The sequence below is a fragment of the Talpa occidentalis genome, unplaced genomic scaffold (assembly GCF_014898055.3).
Source record: "Talpa occidentalis isolate TD23 unplaced genomic scaffold, MPIMG_talOcc4v2.1 talOcc4.16, whole genome shotgun sequence".
Lineage (NCBI taxonomy): Eukaryota > Metazoa > Chordata > Mammalia > Eulipotyphla > Talpidae > Talpa > Talpa occidentalis.
Window position 1 is genome coordinate 79890766 of NW_023601653.1, and position 24426 is coordinate 79915191.

A 24426-nucleotide genomic window follows, 5' to 3' on the forward strand; every position below is an offset into this window, starting at 1 on the left:
ACGGGGCCCCCTGCAGGCCCCCCACACGCTGGCCACGCTCCCTCAGGACGGCTCTGGACCACACTCCCCACGTCACCGTCGCTGGCCACAAGCCACGGACACGAGAGCTGAGGCCCACGGGGGCGTCCATGCCAGAGCTGGCACGTTCTCCACACATGAGGATGGAAGCCCAGAACAGCAGGGACAACAGGTACGACAAGGAGCCTCTATCCAAGATACGGGGGCACTGAGACAGGTAGATGGCCGAAGGGGGCTTCTCTTCCGGTCCCTCCCCTCCCCAGAGCGCAGGCTTCTGTCCAGTCCTCGGGGGCGTGGGCCCTGCTGTGCATTCCTGGTCACGACACCGTGTCCTGGGGGACAGCAACCCCCTGCAGAAAGGGCAACTGGGGGCTTTGTGGGAGGCCAGCACCCTCTTCCCAGGAGACCAGGAGCCATGGGTCTTGGGTGAGCCAGGTAGAGCTGGCCACATGGGGCAGGTGTAGGCAGCCTCGGCTCCAGGCCCTGGCCCAGCGCCCCACAAGCCCCGGCCCCTGTTACTCTTTCTGCTTCCCCCTCTTCATTCCCAGCCCCGGATGCCTCTCTCCATGCCTCCCAGCCTCTCTCTGCCCCATTGCGGGGCCCCCTCTGGCTACCCACACCCTCCCCCTCCCACAGCATCCCCTGAGAGCTCAGGGTGTCCCCTCTGGTTATTCCACCCTCCCCCCCAGTGTCCCTCAGCAGTCCCTGCCCTGCACCTGGTCCCCAGTTCTTCCTCTCTCCCCAAGTCCCTCCGGCCTCCGGCTCTCGCCCATGGTTGCCCACCCCATCTCTCCCTCCTGGTGTCCCCAACACCTGGATGCTCCTGGTCTTTGTGAACCCCAGCCCCCCCCCCCGCCCTAGTGTCCCTCTGGCCTCCTCTCACTTAGCCCCCAGCACCCGAGCCCCTGCCCTGCCCCGTGTCCCCTGTTTATGGCAAACGCAGCAAAGTCACCCTTCTGCCCCATGCCCTCCCTTGCCCCGCGCCTCCCACCCCCAACCCCACTTTTCTTTAAGTTTCCAAATCAACCTTCCTCCAATAATAATGATAAAGCAGGAAGCCGGGCCGGAGGACAGTGCAAATTTTTCTTCTTGACACGGAGTTTCCGATTAAAGGCAAAGGGACATAAATCCTCCCGCGTAATTGCTGTGTTCCAGCGCCAAGCCACGCGGAAGGGAGGCCCCCACCCTCTCGGCCCTGCCCCTGCGAGCCCCGCCCAGGCCCGGCAGGGTTTGATCCCCAGAGCCTGGGGCCGGGGCTGGCAGGGGGAGGGAATGGTCCTGGGCGCTGCAGGGAGGGACAGCACCACCCACCCAGGCTCCCGGAGGTTCCCTCCCGGGTCCGGCAGGATGGACACTGGCGACGGCCCCTGCCCGGCAGCCCCTGCCCCCTCCCCTCGCGAGCACGTTGGCAAAGCTGCTCGGCATCACCATCTCCCCTTCCTGCAAGGACCTTGGCGATGACTGAACACATACTAGATGGCGGGAAGGACCCCAGACATGCCGTTCGACTCCCCCGTTCTGCAGGTAGAGAAAGCGAGGCCTGCGGAGGGGCCCGGCTGGCGGCAGAGCCTGGCCCGGGCTGCTGTCCTCACCCCCATCAGAACTGGACTTGGCACGCGTGGGGGAGGGTGCCCCTGCTGAAACCCATTAAATCTGGGCCCCACAGCCCCTCCCAGTGGCTTCTCACCCACTAGAATTTTTATAAAAATAAAGAATGCTTGATGTTCTTATTCCTTCCACAGATTCGAAAAAGAAGGCACAAGAAGAGCGTGTAAATGACTCAAGGTCAAGGGTGAAGGACAAAGTCTGGAGTCCCCAAGTCTCCAGACTCCGCCTTCACACTCAGAACTTTATACCCAGAGACTCCATCCTGGCGACTACAGCGGGCTCTCTCGGCCTGGCCAGGAGCTCTGCCTCGCAGCCTTAAAAGTAGCCCTGGTCCTCGTGAGAGGCACAGAGCCCTCCCTAGCTCTGTTCCCGCCTTTTTCCAATCTTGCTACCTACCCTCCTCCTCCAGGAAGCCCTCCTGCTGATTCCACTTTCCTGTTTTTCCCTGCACTGAGCAACCCCTCCCATTCCTTGATCAACTCCTGGCTGTGTTCTCCTCTCCTGTCACACCAGGGGGGGAGTCTGTGCTCCTCCCTCTGAACTGTCCTTCCCCTCTACCCATCCAGGCCCAGACCCAAGCCGCTTGGTGCAGTGGGTGTGTGTAACCCTCACAGGCGTGGTTCTGATGGTTCTGGGAACCCAGCAGTCCTGACTCTTCATCATTGGTAATTTCTGCAGACGCTCGGGATCCCCCCATCAGGAGTAAACTATGGTGGTTTCTGGGTTTCCCTGGCCCTCTGGGAGCCATCTGGTCTGCTGCTCCCCCCAGGCCCCTTCCCCTGCACCTCAGATAAAGGAGGCCTCCCGCTGGGACCCAGTGGAAGAGAAGTCACAGCTGCCTAACTCAGACAGGACCCCCCAAAATTTAACCTCCAGGTTCCCCAGGAGCCTTGGGACATTCTGGCAATGGGGTTCCTCTACCAGACTGTGACTGACCTTCCACACTCTGCCCAGCTGCACCCAACCCAGGCTCCCCTCTGCCACAACAAGCCTGAATGGGGAGCAGGTTAGTGAGGGCTCGGAGACCGTGAGAAGGGGGTGCGGTCTGGGTGCAGACAGGACTGTGGGAGCAGAAAGGCTGAGGGGTCCTTGGGGAGCCTGTGTCCGGGCTCCAGCACCACGCCGGGCCCACACTGTACCCTGCAGCGGCCAGGTAGGTGTGGGTGCCACGAGGGAGGGGGCTTTGAGTGTTATTCTGGATTCTGATGTAGGGCTTGGGGTACTACTCGAGCGCCCTTAGAGATTATGTCAGGGCTCCTGGTCTTTCTGGCAGGGGCTCGCTGGGGTGCCACTATGAGGGGTGCCACAGTGAGGCCGCCGCCTGCTGCCTGGGCTCTGCAAAGGAAGGAAGCTTTCTGTAAAATAAAGCTGACGAGACAGAGGACAGAGGGGGCCTGGGTCAGAGGGGTGATCTGAGGCCCTGTTCCAGCCCATCTTGGGGGCCCCCAGCCCTGGTCAACAGCCTCACCTGTTCATCGCGAAGGGCTGGCTTCCCCTGGGCGTGACCGCACAAGCCAGAGGCTGGGTGCCCCCGGCGCTCTGCAGGGAGGAAGAGCCAGGGAAAGGGGCCAGCAGCGGAGTGTCCTCCCAGGCTGCGCCCCAACAACAACCCGGCTCTGAGCTCCCGCCTCATTCTTAGACTGCTGCCAAGGCAGGGCAGAATCTTGGGGAGAAAGACCCAGACCCAGACCCTTCCTCTACCAGGGATGCTAGGCTCGCATTCTGGTTCCAGGCAGATAAATAAAAAATTGATCTTACAGTTTAATCATGGGAGATGGGCGTGTGGGACAAGGACTGGGCAGAGAAGCGGGGAGGGAGGGGCTCCCGGGTAGGACCAGGAGCAGGTGACTCTGCCTGCAGAGATCCGGGGTAGGAGAGATCATTGCGGCTCTTATTCCATCCTTCACTCGGCAAACTGTGAGGATGCCCTGTACCGGGCACAGCACCAGGGCTTACAGAGACAAGTTAGAGAGGCAGGGGCAGCAACTAGAGTGACACCCCAAAACTCAGTTCTTCCCCAAGTACTTGCATCAGCTGCAGAGTTCTGCAGTTTCCTTTCCATGCTTCTCTGATCCAAAAGGAGTTTGTCGTGCTTAATTCTAGATTCCTCCTCCTCAGGGCCCCTGCCGCCCCAGCCTGGTCCTACTCCCTGCCACTCAGATATGCCAAGCTCCTTCTCTCGGGGCAGCCCTGGGAGCACCTTTTGGGCCACGGGCACAGCAGGAGGGATCAGGCACTGAGCACCTCCTGGCTGCAGGGAGGAGGGGGCTGAGGAGCAGGGTGGGAGGCCCAGGAAGAGCTGTGTGCGGCCCGAGTCCAGGCCTGAGAGCCTCCGACTCTACGTCATGCTGGGAGAGGCATCATTCAACCGCCCAGGGGTGGAGTGGGGCAGGGGGAGGGGGGTGAAAATCACCCACAGGCCATTAACCTACTTTTGCAACTTCATTAAAACAGAGTCTCCGACATGTCACCATAAATTGTGTTCTGAGGAGGAAGCCAGTTCCGACATCTAGTTCTGGCAGAGACGCCTCTAAGGAGAGGCTGGAATAACAGGGTGGAAGGGACAGTGTGTGTGTGTGTGTGTGTGTGTGTGTGTGTGTGTGTGTGTGTGTATGTGGTGGGGGAGGGAGGCTCAGCCAGTTGCAGGATCTCCAGGTGGCCAGGCCACTGCGTGAGGGCAGGGAAGGGATTTCATGTAAAGCCATACAGTCACGGCCCCGATCAAGAACCCCTAGCTATAGCTTCCTGGTGTCCCCCATAACAAGCCTACTAGCTCTTCTCAGCCTTTTGAAGCCTCTTTCAAGAAGCCCCTTTCCACCCCTCAGCCCCCTTCTCCAAGGGGTGCCCCAGCATCATACTCACAGCTTGGGGAGGCCTGAGCCAGCAGGACAAGCCCCAGGGGCAGAGGCTGCTTATGTGGATTCTGCCCCTTAGTGTTACTGAGCCCCCAGGCCCAGAGGCGTTCAAGTTCTGCCTTTGGCGTTTAAGGACCTGTGCCTAGTGACTGATCCTTTCTGCGCCTTAGTTTTTTCATGCATAGTAATGGGGTCTCCTTGGTGGCCTAGGGGTTAAGTCTCAGCCCTATCACTGCTAGGGCCTGAGTTGGATCCCCAGCCAGGGAGTTGCCCCACATATGGCACAGCAGACCTCTCCTGTCTCCCCTGTCTGCTCTGCTCCCCACTCTGTCTCTGGTGACTTTTTTTAAAAAGACCTATTTATTTATGTATACAAGAACTGGGGTACAGGCCAGAGGGGGGCTGAGAGGATTCACCAGAGACAGAGTGGGGAGCAGAACAGGTGGATCCACTGAAATCCACTGCTGAGGGGAGCAGCAGGCGAGTCAGGAGAGGTCTGCTGCGCCTGTGAGTAGCTCCCTGGCCAGGGATGGAACTTATGCTGCAGTGGCTGTGGACAGCTTCATTGGTTGCATCTTAACCCCTTGCACCACGAGGGAGGCCCCTTTGGTGACTCTTCTCACCACCCCCTGCACCCCCGGCCTATACCCCAGCTCTTTTATGCAAAAATAAAAGAGTTATTGAGTCTTAAACAGGATCACCCATGGAAAATGTCCAACGCAGAGGACCCAACACTCTGGGGGCCAGCAAACACACGCTGTTGTTGTCACATATTATTCACCTCGGCCTTCAAGGCCTGAAATGGACCCGGAGTTCATGTAGTCTGGTCGTCTCATATCCCAGATGAGGACGCGCATGTAGACTTGGTCAGAGGGAGAGCCCGGGTTTCCAGTCACTCAAGCCAACGTGGTCCCTCTGAGCCTCAGTTTCTGCAATTGTACAGTGAAGGGGTTAGAGCAGAAACGATGGTTGCTCCATCATCATCGCCTTAGACGTGCTTTTCAAACCAAGCGCACACAGAACACTAAAACACGCAGGCGCGCGAGGTTGGCGAGAACTCGGCGGGGGGCTGGCCTGGCCTGGAGCCTGTGCAGCTCCCCCTCCTCGTCCCAGCGGCAATCCCAGAGGACTTGGGTGAAACTAAGGTGTCGGGACCCCAGACCAAGTTCCTGGCCGGGGTGACCTCAGGGCTTCCCCCACTGGCACTCTGGAAAGCGAGTGCCTAGGGAAAGCCAGCGCTCTGCCAAGCAGCCCCAGGAGAAGAGGGAATCTGGGGAGACTGTGGGGATGGGGTGGGGCGGAGGAGGGATGGTGCAGGGTGGACCCCAGGGCTTCCATAAAGGCAGCTCTGCCCATCCAGGTGGAACCACTCCTGACACGCCTCTGCCCTCTCAGCTCGCCCAAGCTCCGAGCCATCAGACTCCTGCCATCGCTGCAGCCCATGAAAACATGGTCATAAAACAGACATTTGCCTTAATTCTCACTGGAAGGGGCAATTTAGCACAGGCTGTTTGCAAGCTGTTGGAATTCTTTACAAGACTCGAGCATGTTTTCCCAAAATGCTCCCCCCACCCGGCAGATCCTGGGGTCAAAGTTCACATATAAGTATTTAGGGGAAAGGGGTGGGAGGGAGCATGGGAGATCGAGGGGAATGTCCATACAGACATAATCAAGAGCGGCTGGGAACCCGAGAGCCCGAGAAAGTTGGCTCAGGCCAGCCCCTGGGCCGAGGCTGGCGCTGTGTGACTTTGCCCAAGTCCGCCTCCTTTTCTGGGCCTCCCAAAAGCAGAGGCAGCCCCAGTCATAAAACGAAACACAGTGACTCAGTGCTAACCCTCACACCCTTGTTCAATACCCAGAGACCCGCGCTCACTGCCAGACCGGCGCCCACGAGTCCAGGCTGGCACTGTGTCCTCGGGCCTTCTAGCTCTCGCTCCCGCCAGCCTTGAACCCTCACAGACTCCTGACCCTTCTCGGCCGTCAGTTTCCCCTTCTTGGTTTCCCTGGCCGTACCCGAGGGTTCGTCCTCCCTAGAGGACTCTCACTAGAGACTTTCCGCCGCTTCCAGGATGGGGAAAGTGAGCAGTGCCCCTCCTTCCGAAGCCCGGCTTCATTCCTCTCCCTCAATTTTCCCACAGCCCATCCCCTCTTCCCTCAAGAGCCCTGGGCTGAGAGGCGTCAGCAGGAATAAACCTCCCCCCGCCCTCAACAAGCAACCGCTGCAGAGTCTGGAAGCCCAGAAATCCTTGGAGAGCAGAGTGGGGGTGCTGAGGAGCCTGCCCCGCAGCCCCCCGCCGGTACTCCAGGTCCCCTTAGCTCCTTGCAAAGAAAGTTCCCTGCCTGTCGGGTCAGGTGGAGAGAAGGGCCTGGCGTGCACTCTGGGGCCTTCAGCCAACCCTGGCCCTGGGAAATGAAGGTGAGCCAGCCAGAGGCCTAGCATGGAGGACAGGGGTTTCCCTCACTCAAGAGTCCGCCCCCATCCTCACATTGCTGAGGAATTTTCCCGACCTCTGTGGACAGTTGTAGCCTCAAGATTCCCAGGGAAGGGTGATGAAGGAAAGGGGATGCGTCTCAGGCTGGGAGAGATCCCGGGGGTCAGGGTCAGACGGGGGGGGGGGGGGGGGGGGGGGGGGCAGGATGTCCTGGAGGCAAAGGAGTCAAGAACATGGGCGACTGCTGAGGGGCTGCACTGCTCAGCCGCTCCACCAGAGGAGCTGGGGGGGCGCCCCGAGGTGGCCACGCCCAGGCTCCCGCAGTAGCTCAGACCCTGCTGAGGCCTGAGGCCACGTGCCATGGGCTGATGTGAGCAGAGGAGTGTGGGTTCTCCAGGGCAATATCCAGGAGAGAAGAAACAGGGTCCACATGAGGAGAAACGAAAGGGAAGGGGACAGAACACCCCAAGACAGAACACCCCAAGTAATTGAGCCCCTATATGTACCTTGTACATGAATTAAGCGTCTACTTTTAATCTCCTTCAACATTAACCTTCTGTAACGCCCCCAGCGAAGCCTGCAACATTAACCCTATTTTCCATATAAATAAACCAAGAGTCCACGAGGTCAAGGAAGAAGCCCAAGGTCACGTGCCTCTGTCTAGCCCTGACGTCCGTCTGCTTTCTCCCTGGGTGGGGGCGTCCGTGGACCCTGGAGTCTGATCGCCTTGACCTAGCTGCTGCCCAGCCTCCTCACCTCTGTGTTGGACGAGACGTGCTGCGTATCTGTCTGCGGATGTCTGTCTCCGTCCTCACCACCACAGAAACATGGAATCAAAAAGCAGGGGTCCCAGCTCCTTGGGGTGCAGTTGGGAAGCTGACGTCCAGAGAGCGTAAGCTGCTTGCTGGGGCTGCAAGGCCGGGAAGAGCCAGATGGAGGACTTGACCCACTCCAGACGGATGCCCCTTCCTCGGCAGGCACTCGGCTCCTCACACAGATGCCAGGCACCATGTCGGCCCTGCCTTGAAAGCTCAGAAGTGGGGAGATGGGGTGGGGCCCACCTCCCCAACCCATGGAAAGACTTACCCTCCAAACACCGAGGACAGCATGTTAGGGGGCAGCTGCTGTGCACTGAGGCACTCAGGAAGGCTCCTGGAGAAGGCGGGTCTAAACCAGGACAGACGTGAGTGGGAAGCGGCCACTGGCCTGGTGAGCAGGAGGAAGAGGATGCGCAAGTGTGGACCCCTTTTCCTTCAGGAAGACACCCCTGCAAGGGGGTTGTGGTGCCCCCGGCTGGGCAGACCTCCAGAGCGGGGCCAGGGAGTCGGAGCCTCACCCCAGGGCCTGGTGCACCATGGCGGGATTTCAGCTGGGGCAGGAGAGCCCACGCAGAGAGATTCATTAGGAAATTTCCCCGGGAAGCGCTGGCGGGGCCGGTGCCTGGGGATAGCCGCAGCCACACAGCCCGCGCGTGTCTTTGTGCTGTCCCCAGGGGCGCGCCTGGGCCGGCCCCGCGCGTGCGCCCACACAGACGCACGTGTGCGGCTCATCGACAGCCGGAGCCGGGACGCCGGGTTCACACAGCCTCCCCGGTGGGCTCTGGGGGAGAGGACGAATCCTGGCTCTCCACCCTTTCCCGCCACCCGCTCCGAATGGGCAAGTGCTTGCCACCTGCCCCAGACATGGAGCGTGCCCTGCACCCAGCATGTACGTGAAGAGACCCCCTAGAAACAGGGACACGCGCCCGGCAACAGGGTGAGCATCTCCTCACCTGACGCTTCCCTAAATCTCACGCTGGTCGTGAACACTCCAGGGCCCCAGGCAGGGCACTGTCGGGGAGGGGAGGGCAGAAGGGCTGGGGGGGGCGGGCGGCTAGGGGGCACTGCTGGCGAGGGCACTTCCGCCCGTGAGACCACGTGCATGACAGGAGGGGGCACCCAGGAGAGGCGCACGCAGGGATGGGCTCAGCTCTTGATTTTGTTTTATTTTCGCGACTGTCACAGGCACACCACGGCGCTCGCTGGCCCCCGGGGATGGCGCTAGTCACCACGGCCCTGCTCACCTCGCCCTGCTTCCCTGCCTGACACCCCTGGGAATTCTAATTTGGGGATTCACAGGCTCCAGGGACCAGAAGAACGCTGCAGCGGTCCCCCTGCCTCCGTGTATGCCCCAAGGCCTCGGGCCCCTTTGGAGAAGCCTGGGGGCTTCTGCCCTCTTCAGTTCTGATATGGAGCCTCCCACACGGATCTGTGACAACCTTCCGGAACGTCTAGCTCAGGGTCACCCCCACCCGTCCAGGAGGCCGTCCTGCCTCCTCCGCTGCTGCTGCCGTGCGGCGCCAGCCTCCTGCTGCAGCTGTTTGCCATGAGCCTCCCGCGGGGCAGGAAGAGGCTCTGATTTGCCTGCTGAGGCGCCTTCCGAACCTCCACCTCCACACTTGTCTTTGACTCAAGTGTATCTCGGGTCCCTGACGGATGGGGGGCTCCTTGACATTTAGACTCTTGTCCTCAGCGGGAAGGACTTGGGAAAAGGTCATTTATTCAAAGTCCTATCCCAGCTTCCCAGGTCACTGATGTCGTGGCTAGGATGTGTCCTTATTCTCTCAGACTTCCAGAGGCTATCCCCTGACTCTGCTCCCCAGGCCAGCGTACCCCCCAAACCTCCATCACCCCAGCGCGATTCAGGGAAGGCCTGCCTCCAAGTCCGGCTCTAGCTCAGATGTCAGCCTCGGCCCAGCCCCAGCGGAGCCGGGGGAAGGCAGCGCACCGCCCAGCCCCCAGCCCCGCTCCAGAAGGAGGTAATTAGGAGCTGTGCGGTCCCTGTCCCCCAACAGGTACAGCCTAGCAGCTGCATCCATCATCAGGGGCAGCTGCCAGAGAGGGGGCGTGTCACGTGACTTGGCAGGACCAACAGGAGGGCGGGGGGAGCCCTCGGGGCTGGGGATTGGCTAGTCTGCAGCCTGAGTAGAGGGCTGCAGGGGATAACCTGAGAATGACCTTGTGAGGACTTGAGCCCCCAGTCTCTGCTCCTCCCGAGACACCCCTCCGCTTCCCCCAGCTCGCAGCCCACAGCCCTGCCAGCGGCCCTGGCCTTGGCATTTTCTCTTCCCCTTCCACGCCTCTGATCCAGGACGCGAGGGCCTGCCTGCTCTTTTTTCTTTTTCTTTTTTCTTTTTTTTTTTTTAAGGAAAGTGGCCTCTTGTGTGCTTCCCAGATCTGAATAAGCCTGGGGGTGGGCTGCCGTGTTCAGCACAGGAGCTGGGGCTCCTTGAGCAGCAGCGGCAGCAGCACAGCGGTTAGGCTCAGAGGGAGCCGGGAGGAGGCAGGAGGGCCCGGAGGAGGCAGGGAGCGCCGGTGCAGGTGCGCGGCTCTCTAATTGCCTGCGCCGGTGCCAGGCGCGTGAAGGAGCGTGTTCGGGCAGCCTGTTCGAGGCGCAGTGCGTGGGTGCAGCCTGGGACGTGTTTTGCATACTCTGCCTGGGCCCGCGACCGTGCTGCGGTGCTCTGGGCCGAGGTGGACGTGTTGACCTTGACCTTTCTGCGCGCTACGTGCACATGTCCTGGGCCCTCACCTGCCTGTTTCCAACCCAGAGGGGGGAACCCCAGCCACTTGCCTGCGCCCGAGACCCCTCAGCACATCACCCAATTGAGCGGGCAGGGCCTCCCCCACCCACCCCTGGAGCCACAGGTCAGGGCGGCAGCTGGCAGGGGAAAAGAAATAGAAAGGAGAGGAGGGGCAGCTTCTCCAACACCTGTGAAGGTTCTTCGTTATATATGCAAATGTCCTCATTAGAGATGCAGAGCACTTCCCAGAGCTAATCGCTGCTGCAGCCATTTCTGCGTGGAAGTGCTGAGCTGGAGACTGCGGGCTGGGAGGAGGGAGAGGAGGAGGAGGGGGCAGGAAGATGGCCCTGGGGTTGAGCGGCACCCAGGCTCCCATGCCAGGACCTGTCCCCAGCGGCCCTGGGCCGGGGAGGGTGGGCAGGGGCGGTAGAATTAGCAGGACCCTGGGCGTTGACTTGGCCTAGGCAGGCAGCCTGAGGGGTGGCATCCCACCCAGGCCACCCGACACCCACCCCGGGTCAGGACTCCACTGCAGGGTCCTTTGGAGGGGTGCAGAGGCCAAATGCACAACCCCCACCCCTATCTCTCCACCCACCCAGCCCCCAAGGCAGTCTCCCTCTGGACCTTGCAGCAGGTGACCTGCCTCTGCACCAGAGGACACTAAGAGCCTCCGCAGTCCCGGGGCCAGGCCAGACACACGGACAGGTTCACACACAGCTTCCCCCTCACCCCTTCCTCGCGCCATTTCTGCCATGGAAGTGGGGGGGCCTCACTGCGGTCTTTTCCTGTCTGCCCAGCATGGAGAACAGAGCCTGAATCTAGCTCTCCTGCCCCTCCGCCCCACTGAACACCCGTTTGTGGACCAGCCTCGCCTTTGTGCCCGGTGCTTCTTTAACCTCGTTGCCACCAACCTGGCACCAGAGACAAACAGTCAACTCACAGTCCCCGGAAACACGCAACCACGACCCCCTCCTGCCAGGGCAGCGCGCCCCGCTCAGGCCAACACGGCCCTCGACGCGACCACACGGGGCAGTGCCGCCTGCTCCCTGTCCTTGAGCTCACGCCTCACCCCTTTTGGGGACTGAGTCCACAGAGACCTCCCCTGCCCTCCCCCCCACCTCTCCTTTCTTTGCTTCTCCCTCCCCCTCCCGCCCTCCTCCCTGGGCACCCGTTTGCCAGGGTTATTTATAGAAGCAAGCGATAAATTCAGTGTGTTTCTCGGCGCGCAAAGCTATAAATAATGGCACAGATCATTAAACCCCGAGAGCAGGCCCAGCCGCCCCGCAAACAAGATGAAGTACAAACCGCCACGTGAGGAGGAGAGGGAGGCGCAAGACAGAGCCCCAAACCCGGGGCCGGTGGGTCCCAACCTGCACCCCACAGCCCGGTCCCAAGGAACTGGGCTCCGAGGGGCCTGCCTGGGTGGCATCGGGGCGGGAAGAGCGGAGCGGGGCCTGGTGGTCACTGCAGGCTGGTGAACCGGCCATCCCCACCTAATTCCACACCCCCCTTGCACCCTGATTCCCGTCTTCCGCCCTCTCTCCTCTTCCTCCTCCATCTTCCCCTCCAGCCCCTTCTCCGGAGCCTCTCTCCTCCGGCCCACCTCTCCGCTCCTCCGCCCCACCCCTTCCTCTCGCCCCTACCTTCAGCCCTCACCTCCCCCTGCCGCCACCTGCTCTCTTCCAGCCTCCCTCCCCCGCCCCCAAACTCCCAGGCCCCAGGAGGGGCCCTGATCCCACCAAGGAGCCCTCGGAGGCAGAAGTCCCCTGTCAGCAGAACGCTCGGGCGCTGCTGCTGATTCAGTGTCTGTAATCTCCCAGGCGGAGGCGGCCGTGGCGGGGGGCAGGCAGGGGGACGGGGAAGATGGATGAGGAGCACAGAACAAAATGGCACGGACACCAGGGACAGGCTCCAGGCGGAGCAAGGGTCCGGGAGCAGAACCAGAGCCCCAATCTGCAGCCCAGCCCCACGCCAGGGACGGGGCAGTGGAGCGAGAGGAGAGAGCCGCGTGGCGGGAAGATGAGGACGCGGGGCAGAGGGGGCAGGCGGGGGGAGGGGGGCAGAGAGATGTTGGAGGATCAGAGATCAGAGAAAGAAGGGTCAGAAGGGAGCCCGAAAAACAAGAGGCACTGTAGGGGACCCTGCCCGGCCTCGCCTGGGCAGCCGCATAGAGCTCCTGAGACTGAGCCACAATGTGGAAGGTTCTGGGGTTCTGACCATGGCTACCATCACCCCCTTCACTTCTAGGTAGTACCTCCACCCCTGGGGAATTCCCTAACCTCACTCTGGCCTACTTGGGAGGTTTCCGTCAGCCCCCACTCTAGGTCACCTACATTCTGGGGTCTTTCACCCCTTCCTGCTGGAAAGTTCTTACTGCTTCCTGCTGCAGGTGCAGCCTCTCTTGAGAGGGCAGAACCTATGTCTAATATGTGCCAAATGAGACCCCAGAAAACGAAGCAATGCTCGACCCCCTGAAGCATAACCAGACCAGGAGTCGGGGGGGAGTCAATTCTCTTCTGGGGATGTCCAGCACACAGACTTCAGATGGGTCCGCAGGGAGAAAACCAGACCTCACCAGAACCTGCTGGTGCTGAGAGCCTGGTGGTACCAGGTTGGGGCAGTCAAACCTCTGAAAGTTGAGGGGGACCCTGCAGGCCTGAGCAAGGAGCAGCCTGGCCTGCAACCAGAGGTGGACAAGAAGACCTGGAGCCTTCCCAGGCTGCCCTGCCCTCCATGCCACGGCCAAAGCACCATCTGCTCTCACTCGCTCCCCTGTCGGCCGCTTTGATGCAGAGCTCCGTTATTTGCTGGGGGATTTATAGTAGGAGCTGGGACAGCAGCTAAATCCCCCAGCCACCGAGGTAAATCAGCCGCTGCGATGGGCCGGAACGAGGGTGCTGTCGGGCTGGAGGCAGCACAGCAGGGCTGGAGAGGAAAACACTTGTCCCTGGCTCCCTGGGGGTGGCAGCCAATAAATCCCCTCAGGCACCGATTAGGGCCAGACCCCAGGGCTGGTGGCAGAACACACCACCTCAGACAGGCCACAGAGCGGCTGCCGTCTGGGGTGGGGCGGGCCACGAGAACTTCTCAAAGCCCCTGCCTGGTCTAGCGACAGTGACCGAGAGCCTCAGGTCCGCCTTCCCAGGAGCCGGGGAGAGCAGAGCCACGTCTAGGCGGGCAGAGTCCTCATGCAGAAAGCGGAGGTGAGAGTAGGCGCTTCCGCAGGGTCACCGTGATGCTTCAACGAGACGCTTTGCGTACACGGCCTGGGTCAGGCCCCCGAAGCCTCTCTAGAGTAAGCTCTGGAGGCAGGTGAGACCTGGTCGTGGGCAGGAGCCACGACCAAAATGATGTTCAAAGGAAAAACACTTGTTTGGTGTCACGGGGGAGGAAAGACAGCTCCTCCCTCCGGGGGCTCGTACGGCTAAGAGCACAGACGCCCCTCAGACGGGCCTGCCTGCAAGTCCTGAGGCTGACTGACCGTGAGACCTGGGGTGAGTTATTCAAGGTCCCCAAGTCTGACTGTCCTCGTCTGTAAAATGGGACTGCTAAGGTCACGGTACAGTCACGGAGGCCACGTGAGCCCTCACCCACAGCGCGGGGACGTGCCTGGCCTGCACTAGATGCTCCTTCACTGGCCGTCTTGTCGTCACTATTATTTAATCAAGCCTGTGGGCACCACCACATAGTGACCCCTAAATCCAAGCATGACAGGAGCGCTAGGGAAAGCAAGGAAACCAGGGACAAAGGCCTGGGCGGGGGGCGCGGGGGTGAGTGGGAGACAGGCAGGCCAAAAATGGGGAGGCAGACGCAGGCAGGTAGAGAAAAGGTGGAAGGCCTAGGGCCAGAAGGAGGGAAAGGGATGGTGTAGGGGCAGGTAAGGGATGAGCGGGGGAAGGGGGGCAGGGAGGTGAAGAGCACCCCGGAAGGGGAAGCTGGATGGCAGGCTGGCGGGGTGGCAGGCAACAAGGAGGGAAAATGAACCGGGCCCTGGAGCAGGGTCAGGGAAGTGGAGCAGCAGCAGGGGCTGTGGGGGGCACCAAGGGCCCAGGGAAAGCAGAAGGGGCAGGAGAGAGGAAGGAGAGCAGGACGCAGCAGGCCCAGAGACAAAGGAGGGAGAGCCTGTCTGAGCAGCAGCGAGATGGAGCTGGTGCTGCCATGAGCACGGGTCTCCTCATGAAACATGACTCCAGAGCGGCTCTGCCGCCCCCTCCCAGCTTTCATTTTCAGCTTGGCTTCCCCCTGGCCTCCTCCTGCACCCCCTGCCAGCCTCCACACTCTCTGCAGCCCCAGGGCAGAGGAGGCGGCAGGGAGGTGAGGGGGTTGGCCTCCGCTCACGGGGAGGGGGGGGTAACAAGGGGAGGAAGGAAAGAGACCCCAAAGCAGAGCAGAATCCAGGGGCCCACGCCTCCTCCTGTCAGCTCCCCCTCATCAGCATGAAGGCAGGACAGTGGCCACAGAACCGCAAGGGGGAGTGATAAAAACAGCAGCTGAAACATTAGCATTTTGCAATTTATAAAGTGTTTTACAAGCCCCGAGTCTCCCCAGCACCCTGCAAAGGCGGTGGATTACCCTCACGTGTCACTAGTCTCCTCATCAGGCGACCACAGCGCTCACTGCCTGAAGCGCTTCGCACAGGCCGGCGCTCTGGTTCCCGACAGCCGCCCTGTTACCCCGTTTTACAGATGACAAGCTGAGGCCTGGGTCCCGGGCGCCTCCCCGGGGCCGCTTCTATGGCCTCTCCTCTCTTTGCTGGACTCGTTCTGTCCTCTCGTCTTCTCTTGTCCTCTCTCTTTCCCCAGTTCCCTCGTGCTGCTCACCAAACTCCTCACTGGCTTTTGTTTCCTCCCCAGGCACTACCCCCCACCCCCAGGCCAGCAGGACAGGAGCGACCACATTGGACTGGCAGCCGCTTTGTTTGGGCCAGTTGGCAGCTGGCAGCCCAAAAGAAGGCATGCAGAGGCCAAGTAGAGTGTGACCACATCTTCAGGGTTTTTGTTTGTCCCCCACTCTCTTTCCCCAGAGGCCTGAGCCACCCCAACATAGAAAACAGACCTAGAACAGGACATGAAAGCACCCGGGAAGGAGTCAGAACAGATAAGCAAGTGACAAAATGTCCCTGAAAAGGAAGCTCAGAATGGACAGTGGCTAAAGAGGAACCTTAAGCGAGTCCCAAGCTTTCTCACACTGATGAGACATGAAGCCAGGCAGCAGCTAGCACACCTCCTCGCCTGCACCAGACGTGGCTGTACTTTTCACAGGTTGTGTACTGAGTACCTACTACGTGCCATGATCAACATCAGAGATAGACTATTCACATTACAAATTTGTGGAGGTTGGGCCTCCCTGGTGGCGCAAGGGGTTAAGTCTATCTGTGGCCACTGCAGCACAAGTTCGATCCCCGGCCAGGGAGCTGACCCAGGCACAGCAGACCTCTCCTGTCTCCCTGCTGCTCCCCTCACAGTGTATTTCAGTGGATCTGCCTGTTCTGCTCCCCACTCTGTCTCTCGTGAATCCTCGCTCCCCCCGCCGACATATCTGCCCTGCACCCCAGATCTTGTATACATAAGTGAGTATATCTTAAAAAAGAAAAAAAAAAAAACAAATTTGCAGAGGTTGTGCAGGCACATGTGCTGAAGAACAGGAAGGGAGGTGTCTAATCTGAAATCAGAGCGGACGGTCAAGGCTCTGGGCACAGTCCTGGTGCCAGAGCTGAGAAATCTAAGTTCAGATGTGGCAGAAACAGTCTCTGGTGGTTTCCTACCCCCAAGTCCTTTTCAGCCCCCCTCCCACTCTTGAATAGCCTCTTTGGGACCAAGTTCCTGCCTGCCTGTCAATCTAGCCACCTCCCCACCATGCAGGTGACGGCCATTCCTGGCTGCTTCTGCTCGTTAGCACATCAGCCTGGGGATCATCAGGAACCAAAAGAAATCAGATGAAAATAATACCCCATGCTCTCCCACAGAAACGAATCTTCCCTTCCTCTTGGCGCCATTTCTAGCCTGCAGAAGGTAGAGGCACAATAAGAGAGAGAGAAGGCCTCCCTGGTGGTACAGCAGGTTGAGCGCTGCGCTGTGAAGCTGTCTGCAGCATCTGCAGCGCCGGTTCGATTCCCAGCCAGCCAGGGAGATTCCCACATGGCGCAGCAGACCTATCCTGTTTCGCCCGCTGCTCCCCTCAGCAGTGTCTTTGGTCCTTCTGCCTGTTCTGCTCCCCACTCTGTCTCTGGTGGATCCTCTCACCCCCTGCACCTCTGGCCTGTACTCCAGCTATTGCATAAATTAAAAAAATAAATCTTTAAAAAAGAAAATAAGAGAGAGACAGGGGACAAGGGCATCCCTGTCCCTGGATCTCTGTCAAGGGAAAACCCCAGATTTGGAGAGAGTGGCTCCCTCCCCCAAGCACAAAATTCTGTCCTTTCCTTAGAAGCCAGCAAAAAACCCACTTATGCCCGTGTGCAAAAGACATGCTGCAAAACTCAGGTGAGCTCTTAGGGAGGCTGACACGTGGCCTGACCAGCGCTGGAGGAGTCTAAGAGACCAAGCTCCCAAGCACCAGGCATCGCACCCACACCAGGGCCTTGAAACACCCTGGGAGGTGGCGGGAGCTGGTGGACCTGGGGATGGAGGCGCAGTCCTGGACCAGCAAGTGGGTCCAAGTGTTCGAGACCAGCCACCTGCTCCCAACTGCCTGCCACGAAAATCTGACCTTAGTCTCCTCTCCCTTTTCCTTTCTTTTTTTTTTTTTAAGATTTATTTTTTATTTATACAAGAGCTGGGGTGCAGGCCAGAGGTGTGGGGGGTGAGAGGATCTACCAGAGACAGAGCGGGGAGCAGAACAGGCAGACTGACTGAAATACACTGCTGAGGGGAGCAGCAGACGCGACAGGAGAGGTCTGCTGCGCCATGTGGGAATCTCCCTGGCCGGCCGGGAATCGAACCCGTGCTGCAGAGGCTGCGAACAGCTCCACAGCGCTGCACTCAACCCACTGCTCCAGCGGGGAGGCCCTCCCTTTTCCTTTCATGAAGCATCATTTGCCTTCCTCGGGGGCTCCTGGGTAAAAGAACCTGGACTTAGAGCAGAAGTTCAGAAAGCTTCCCACACAGCAAAACTGATTTTCCCCAGAGTGGGGTGGGGGCGGAGAGAGGCCACTCACAGCTCAGTCCGAACTCAGGCACAGCCTCCACGGGCAAAGCCTGACCAAGCCTCCTGGGGTTCAGACTGACAGTCCACAGGGCGGGGAGGCCAGGTGAGGCAACAGGGAGAGGAGCCGAAGCGCCTCTTCCACATGCCCATTCCTCGCGGGACTCCCTCCACGGCTCCCTCGTGCACACAGGACAAGCCCAGTCACCCCAAGTGCAGGTCTCCCAGGCTGGCGTTCAGAGCCCTTCTCTGAAGGCCGTCCTAGGGAGCAACTCCAGTTTCTCCTTCCTCCATGGCTACCCCACCCCGCCCCCAGACGCCAGTCGTCTTGCGGTTCAAGGGGCACACCCCAACATCCCGCTTCCAGCCCATCTTGCCTGGAACACCCTCCCCACCCATTCCCGGGCGCCACATGCGTCTTCAAGCTCTCTCCATCCTCCAAGGTCAAGCTCAACTCCCAGCCTCTTGCGCTCTTCACATCATCCTTCCCCACCAGGCACACGCTCTGACTCCTGCTCGCCGAGTGCCTGGTACCGAGAGGTGTCTGTGCCATGTTTGCGGAATTGAATGAAAGCGCCAAGACCCGTTTGCTGCCAAGCTCTCTCCTCTGACTCACAGGCCTGAGGCGGAAGGAGGCCGGTGGAGCTCGGAGGCAGCGGGCGTGTCCAGATGTCCACACTCTCCAGGTCAGGGCCAGGGCCCCGGGGAGAGCGAGGCTACAGGGGAGACAGGACAGGAGAGGCTGCAGGGGCCCCGGGCTCCCTGAGACTTTTGAGGGGCTTCGGGCACCAGAGCAGATGGGCCTCCTTTCTCCCCCCAGCTCCTCTCTCGCTCTGTCTCAGCCCCTCTCCATTTTCATTATTCTCCTTTTCAATTGCAGGCCGAGGGTTCCTTCTGCAGGAGAGATGCTTCTCCTCAGAGCCTCGCTGCTCAAAATGGGATCCGAGACCCGAGCACAGATGCATCCCGGGAAACTCAGGAGAAAGGCTCCCCGCAGGCCCAGCCGTCCAAGGCCCTGCTCCGCTCTAACAAGACCCTGGGCGGGCAGCGGATAGTAAAGTGAGAAAGCTCTCGTTTTAAAGAGCCAGAAAGGCCAGGCCCCACCGACAGGAAAATGGGGCGCCTGAGACACCCTTCCATTCACTCAGCCTTTCAGCGAGCATCACTAAGCACCCGCAGTGTGTGACGCGTGCATGAGGCAGTGCGGGTAAAATGGTAGACGTGCTGACCCAGGGGCCAGTGTTCCCCGAGGGCTGCCCAGCCCAGCTCGCCAGCATGGGAGAGAGACTTGGGTCAGGAACAGGGGAGCTGGACAATCTCTCAAGGCCCTGAGACGGGCTGGGGACCCCTTCCCTCCTGGAGCCAAAGATGGGCCCAGCGAGTGAGAGGGAGGGAGGAGCAGCGAGAACAAAGCAGCCTCCTGGCCTCTGAGACCCAGGCTCTGTCTTCCTTCTCGCGCTGCCCTCCTGGTGCCCCTTCCAGGCTGGCTCAGCGTCTCCCACGCCAACTCCAGGCAGAGAGCCCCCCCACAACAGGGGCACTCAATACCCCCAAAGGGAGGGCAACCCCAACCTCCCCAGCACCCTCCCAGGGCCTGAGAGGGGAGCAGAAAGCTCACGGCGTGGCACAGTGACCAAGACCAGGGCTGGTTCAAAGGCACAGGACTAGTAAGAAGCAGAGAGACTTGGGGTTGGTGTGACTGCCTGACAAGTGGGGGGAGGCCCTGGGTGTCAGCAGAGCAGGAGAAAGAACCAGCACCAGCCAGGCCTGCAGGGTGGGGACAAGGGTGGAGCTGCCTCAGGGTAGATTTGGATGAGGCCAACAGAACTGCGTAGAGATTGGGTTTGAATGACAAAGAGTTACAGACTGTTCCTTAGGTTTGGGGCCTGAGCTGCCTGGTGGATTAGGGAAATCCAAGATGATCTGGGAAGGATCTGGAAGAAAGATTGGGAGCAAGGTTTAAAGGAAAGACCTTGGACACAGAATAGGAAAGAAGAGAACCGGTGTTGGGAAGTCATGAAGAATGAGAGCGAAGAGATGGAGCAAGAAGGGGAAATTATCTAGGGGTCCTTAGTTCAAGCTTCTTGAGGGCAAGAACTGCAGCAGCCGTTTCCTTAGAGTCCTCCACTGCCACCCTGCATGTGTCATGTATAGTCGGGAAACATTTGTAGCTTCTTGAGAAGTGGCCCCGAAGGCCGCGTGGAGTGGAGTAAAGAGCACTCAGCTATGTCTCTGGGGCCTGGCACCATCACAGAAACAGCCTCTGTGTCTCCTGGGTTCTCTGTCTTTGCCGTCAGCGTGAGCCAAGACCTTCAGGCCCTTGCTCGCTTCATGTCTCTTCTCGACTCCAAGACCAGAACGCTGAGCTCAGGAGCCCCTAGCGGCCCCTGAGTAGGGGTGCCGTGAGCAGACTGTTATGTAGAGCTTGGAAGGGGGTGAAGCAGAGGCCCGGCCAGTGGGCTGGGGCCATTTACATATAGGTCAGTGAGGGTCTGGCCAGCAGGGTGGCTGGGAAGAAAGAATGGTCAAGCCAAGAGCTTGTTACATCCTCACCTGGATGTCTTGTTGGTTTTTTATTTTTATGGCAACTCCACAACTTCTGATTTTTTAAATGCTGGCTGTCCTTTATTTTCTTAAAGTTTTTATTTATTTATTTATGCATGTAAGAACTGGGGTACAGGCCAGAGGTGTGGGGCAGGGGTGAGAAGATTCACCAGAGACAGAGCAGGGAGCAGAACAGGCAGACTGACAAAATACACTACTGAGGGGAGCAGCGGGCGAGGCAGGAGAGGTCTGCTGTGCCATGGGGGTTGCTCCCTGGCCAGCTGGGGATCAAATTTGTGCTGCAGTCGCTGGCGATAGCTTGCTAGCACTGTCTCTAACCCCTGTGCCACCAGGGAGACCCTGTCCTTTATTTTTCTACTTGTGTTCACTCCTTCAGAGACTTCATCCATTAACAAGGATGACTCCCAAATGTCTGTCTCCAGCCTGGACCTTACCACCAAACTCCAGACCTGTGTATCCATCTGCCTGCCGGACGCCGGTTGACATCCACGACTTGGACGCTTAACAGGCATCTCAAACCGAAATGTCCAAAGCTGACTGCCCCCCACAACCAGCTCCTCCTGCAGAATCTCCCCTGTCAGTCCATGGCCGCTCCCTGCTTCTGGTCACTCAGGCCAAGTCCCTCGGTCTCCCTGACCCCACTCTTACTCTCACACCCTCCATCCGGTGCATCAGCAAGTCCCTTGGCTCTCTCCGAAGTGCATCCAGAACCTGAGCACCCCTCACCACTTCCGCACCGCCTCCTCGGCCCAGGCTGCTGCTGCCGCTGGCCTGGTTCTGCAGCTGCTCCCCGCTGGCTCCCTGGCCTCGGCCGTGGAGTTCTCAAGCTGGTGTCAAGACGGCAGGAGGAATTCCCAATAAAATACAGATGTCACTTCACTCCCCTGCTCAGCTCCCCACCCCATGGCTTTGCAGCTCCCTCGGGTGAAGGTGACTTAATCCCTACATGAGGGTTCCCATCCCCTCTGGCCCTCACCATTTATTCCCCGCCCGATACTCCCTCTCCAGCCCTACTGGCCTCCACCCCAGGGCCTTTACCCTGCTGCCCTCCTGGCGGGGAAGGCAGCCCCCCAGGACCCCGGTGGGCTCACAGCGTCTGGTCGGTGGCAGGCTCCATGCCCAGGGGTCTGAGCAGGATCAGAAAGGGGGTGCGGGGAAGGGAGACAAGGGCCCTGGTCCACACGAGAAGCAGCGTGGCTCCCCTTGATGGCTCTGTCTTCCTCCCTTGGGGCCTCCCGCACCGGGGTCCTCAGGAAGGACCCGCCCTCACACTACCTATCAGAAGAGCCTCAAGCTCTGCTGACACCCCCTCCCCTCACACTCTGGGGTTCCTGAGAAGGAGATCCTCCGCCCCTGACCCTGGGCGGGTGATTCTCTCCGCTCGGCTCTCAAAGGACGGAGGGGAGGGGCCCTCGCAGCCCCTCCTGCCGCTGCTCCCACCGCCCTCCGCAGGACTGGGCACCGCCTCTCGGCCTCTGAGCCCCCTTCCCTCGTGCGCGCCGCCCTCCGGCCCCCCAACAGCACACGTGGGCGCGGGCGGCAGGCCGAGGGCGGCGGGGCCGGGGCCAGCAGCCGCGGGAGGGTCTCCAGGGCCGGCCACGGGGAGGGTGTGCGGGCCGAGCAGGCCGAGGCAGCGCCGGCGGCGCAGGGGCGGCGAGGTGGCCCCGGCACGGAGAGGGCGCCCCGTCGGGGCGAGGGCGGGAGGAGCCGGGGCCGCCAGATGGCGAGGGCAGGGCCGGGCGCGCGAGGGCCGCGGAGGGGCCGGGCGAGGGGCCGGGGCGGCGCAGACAAAGGCCGGAGGCCGCGGGCGGGCGGCGGGCGCGGGCGGGCGCAGCGGAGCGGGCGCGGGCGCCGGAGCCGGCTCGTAAAAGCCGCGCCGAGCGGGGAAATTGCCGCCAGAATCGCTGAGCTCCACAAAACGCCGCCCGCGCGGCCGCCGTCGCGCCCGCTGCAATCTCCAGCCTCATCGCGGCGCGGGCTGGTTATGCATTTAAATGTTATTTAATTGGATTGCGGAGGAGCTGGGGGCCAGAGCGCGCCCGCCCCCGCCCCGCCGCGCCGCACGCCCGGGCTGCTGCCGCCTCCGCAAATCTGTTTTCCGAGTCACAGATTGCGGCGCCCCCCCCCCCCCGCCCGGCCGCGCCCCCGCCCCGCAGCCCCCCGCGTCTGGGCGCCGGCTCGGCCCCCTCCCCCCGCGCGCAGCCAGAGGACACTCGGAAAGACGCGGGGCCCGAGACGCGGGCGAGGCGCGGCTGCGGGGGCACCCGGCGCCCAGACGGCTCTGCCGCCTCGCGGGCCGCGCTGCCCTGCGGTGCCCGCCGGGGGGTTGTCTCAGACGCAGGAACAGAAAAGATGCCGTGGGGGCACATGTGCACACCCGCCGGCGGCGCCCTGGGCACGCACCCCGCCTTCCAGAGGGAGGGCACCCCCAGCCCGGGGACAGGCTCTTGCCAGGAGCCGCCACCCCTGGGAACAAGAGTGTGCCAAGTCAGCGGCCTCCAGGGGCCACGCTCAGACCCGGCCAAGCTGGCTAAGGAGCAGGAGGCCCTCACTCACGCTCACGCTCACTCAGAGCAAAGGTCTCACACCCACACTCAGAGCACAGGCGGCCCCTGGGCCAGTGTGCCCCGGGCGCCTGGCCTTGCAGGGAGGGAAGGCACACCCCGCCTGCAGACATCTTCTCCCAGCCGGCAACCCAAGATCTCACCGGGTGTCACCGGGTGAGGTTCTACCGCAGCTGCCTCAGCCCTCAGGTGCCTCAACGCTGAACAAAGAGGGGCCTCCCTGGTTGGCACAAGGAGTTAAGTCTCAGCATTGTGGAGCTGTCCGCAGCCACTGCAGCACGCGCTCAATCCTGGCCAGGGAGCTCCCCGCATGGCGCAGCAGACCTCTCCTGTCTCCCCGCTGCTCCCCTCAGCAGTGGATTTCAGTGGATCTGCCTGTTCTGCGCCCCACTTTGTCTCTGGTGAGTCCTCTCACCTGCCGCACCGCTGGCCTGGACCCCAGCTCTTGTATGCATAAATAAATTAAAAAATCTTTTTTTAAATATTTATTTAAATAAATAAATCTTTGGGAAAAAAACAACAGCAGCAAAAACAACAAAAATCCAGTTGGAGGATAGACACCAGGGGGGCCTTCCGAAGGAGAGGAAACAGTGAGCTCCCAGGGGTAAGGCGGAGCACCTGTGGGAGGCCGGCTTCTCCCCTCTCAAGTGCCGCAGGAGACCCAGGTCTGCAGCCCCGGCTGGGAATCAGCACCACCGGGCGGATGGAAGGACAGAGTGACCTGCGGAGGCATGTCCCCCACGTGCTCCCCACCAGCGGGCAGGAAACTGCTGGCCTGAAATGATCAGGGTCAAGTTGCTTCAATTAATGGAAATTGAAATGGCAGCCCGACTTGGCACGTCCCCCGGGGAGGGCTGTTCTGGGCTCTCGGCCACCCCCTCTGCAGGCTGAGCCCCGCATCAGGCTGAGCTCCTTGAGCAGGTTGTCAGGGGCAGAAGGAAGGACACGCTGGGGGGCGGGGGGGAGAGTCTATTGCAGTTGTTGGGGTTATTGTTGTTTTCTTGACAGAATGAGCGCCAAACCTGGAGGGGCAGCACGAGGAGGAGAAAGTTTCCCGAATACATAACTCAGCCCTGACTGGTAATCTTGGGCCAGGGCCAGACTGGCATTAAGGCCTGCGAAGGAGGCGGCGGTTCCGCTTCCCCCAAAGCAATTTCTTTCTGCATCACCTGATGGTCATGGCTGGGAAGTGTATCCATGTGTCTAACCTCAATGTCTCATGCGCCGATTGAAATGATTTCTTTCTTTGGAGCATTAGGGAAAAATGGAAAACAGCTGGGCTCCGTCCTCCTGCCCAGGAATGCTTGAAGAGTCAAGGCTTGGTCTTGGGGGGCCACAGCCTCCCTTCCTGCCCTTCCCCTGTCTTTGTGCCCGGCCGTGCGCAGCCTGGGTTTCTGGTCTTTTCTGCTCCAGCACGGGACACAGCCTGCTGCCAGTTCCCATCCCAAGAGGCTACCAGAAGAGGCGAAAGAGAAAGCCCCGGCTCCCGACGCCCGCGCAGCCACGCGCAGCCACGCGCAGCCACGCGCAGCCACACACAGCTCTCCGCTCGGGCCCCGTTCCTGCTCCCTCAGCCGCTTCCCTCACCTGTCTCCTAACCCCTTGCAGGTGCGGCTGAGCAATTCTCGGAGACACACGGCACAGCGGCGCCCTTGCTGAAGAGCCACTCCAGGGAGGGG

At 60.7% G+C, this 24426-nt stretch overlaps 1 long non-coding RNA gene across 1 annotated transcript; it reads right to left on the bottom strand.

Moving 5' to 3' along the window:
- Positions 1-4962: 4962 nt before the first annotated feature.
- On the bottom strand, positions 4963-8149 carry LOC129146039 (uncharacterized). The gene is made up of 3 exons (XR_008552352.1): positions 8000-8149; positions 7670-7823; positions 4963-5410 (listed from the first exon to the last, which is right to left on the bottom strand). It is a non-coding gene; the product is annotated as an uncharacterized LOC129146039 (long non-coding RNA).
- Between the last annotated feature and the right edge of the window lie 16277 nt (positions 8150-24426).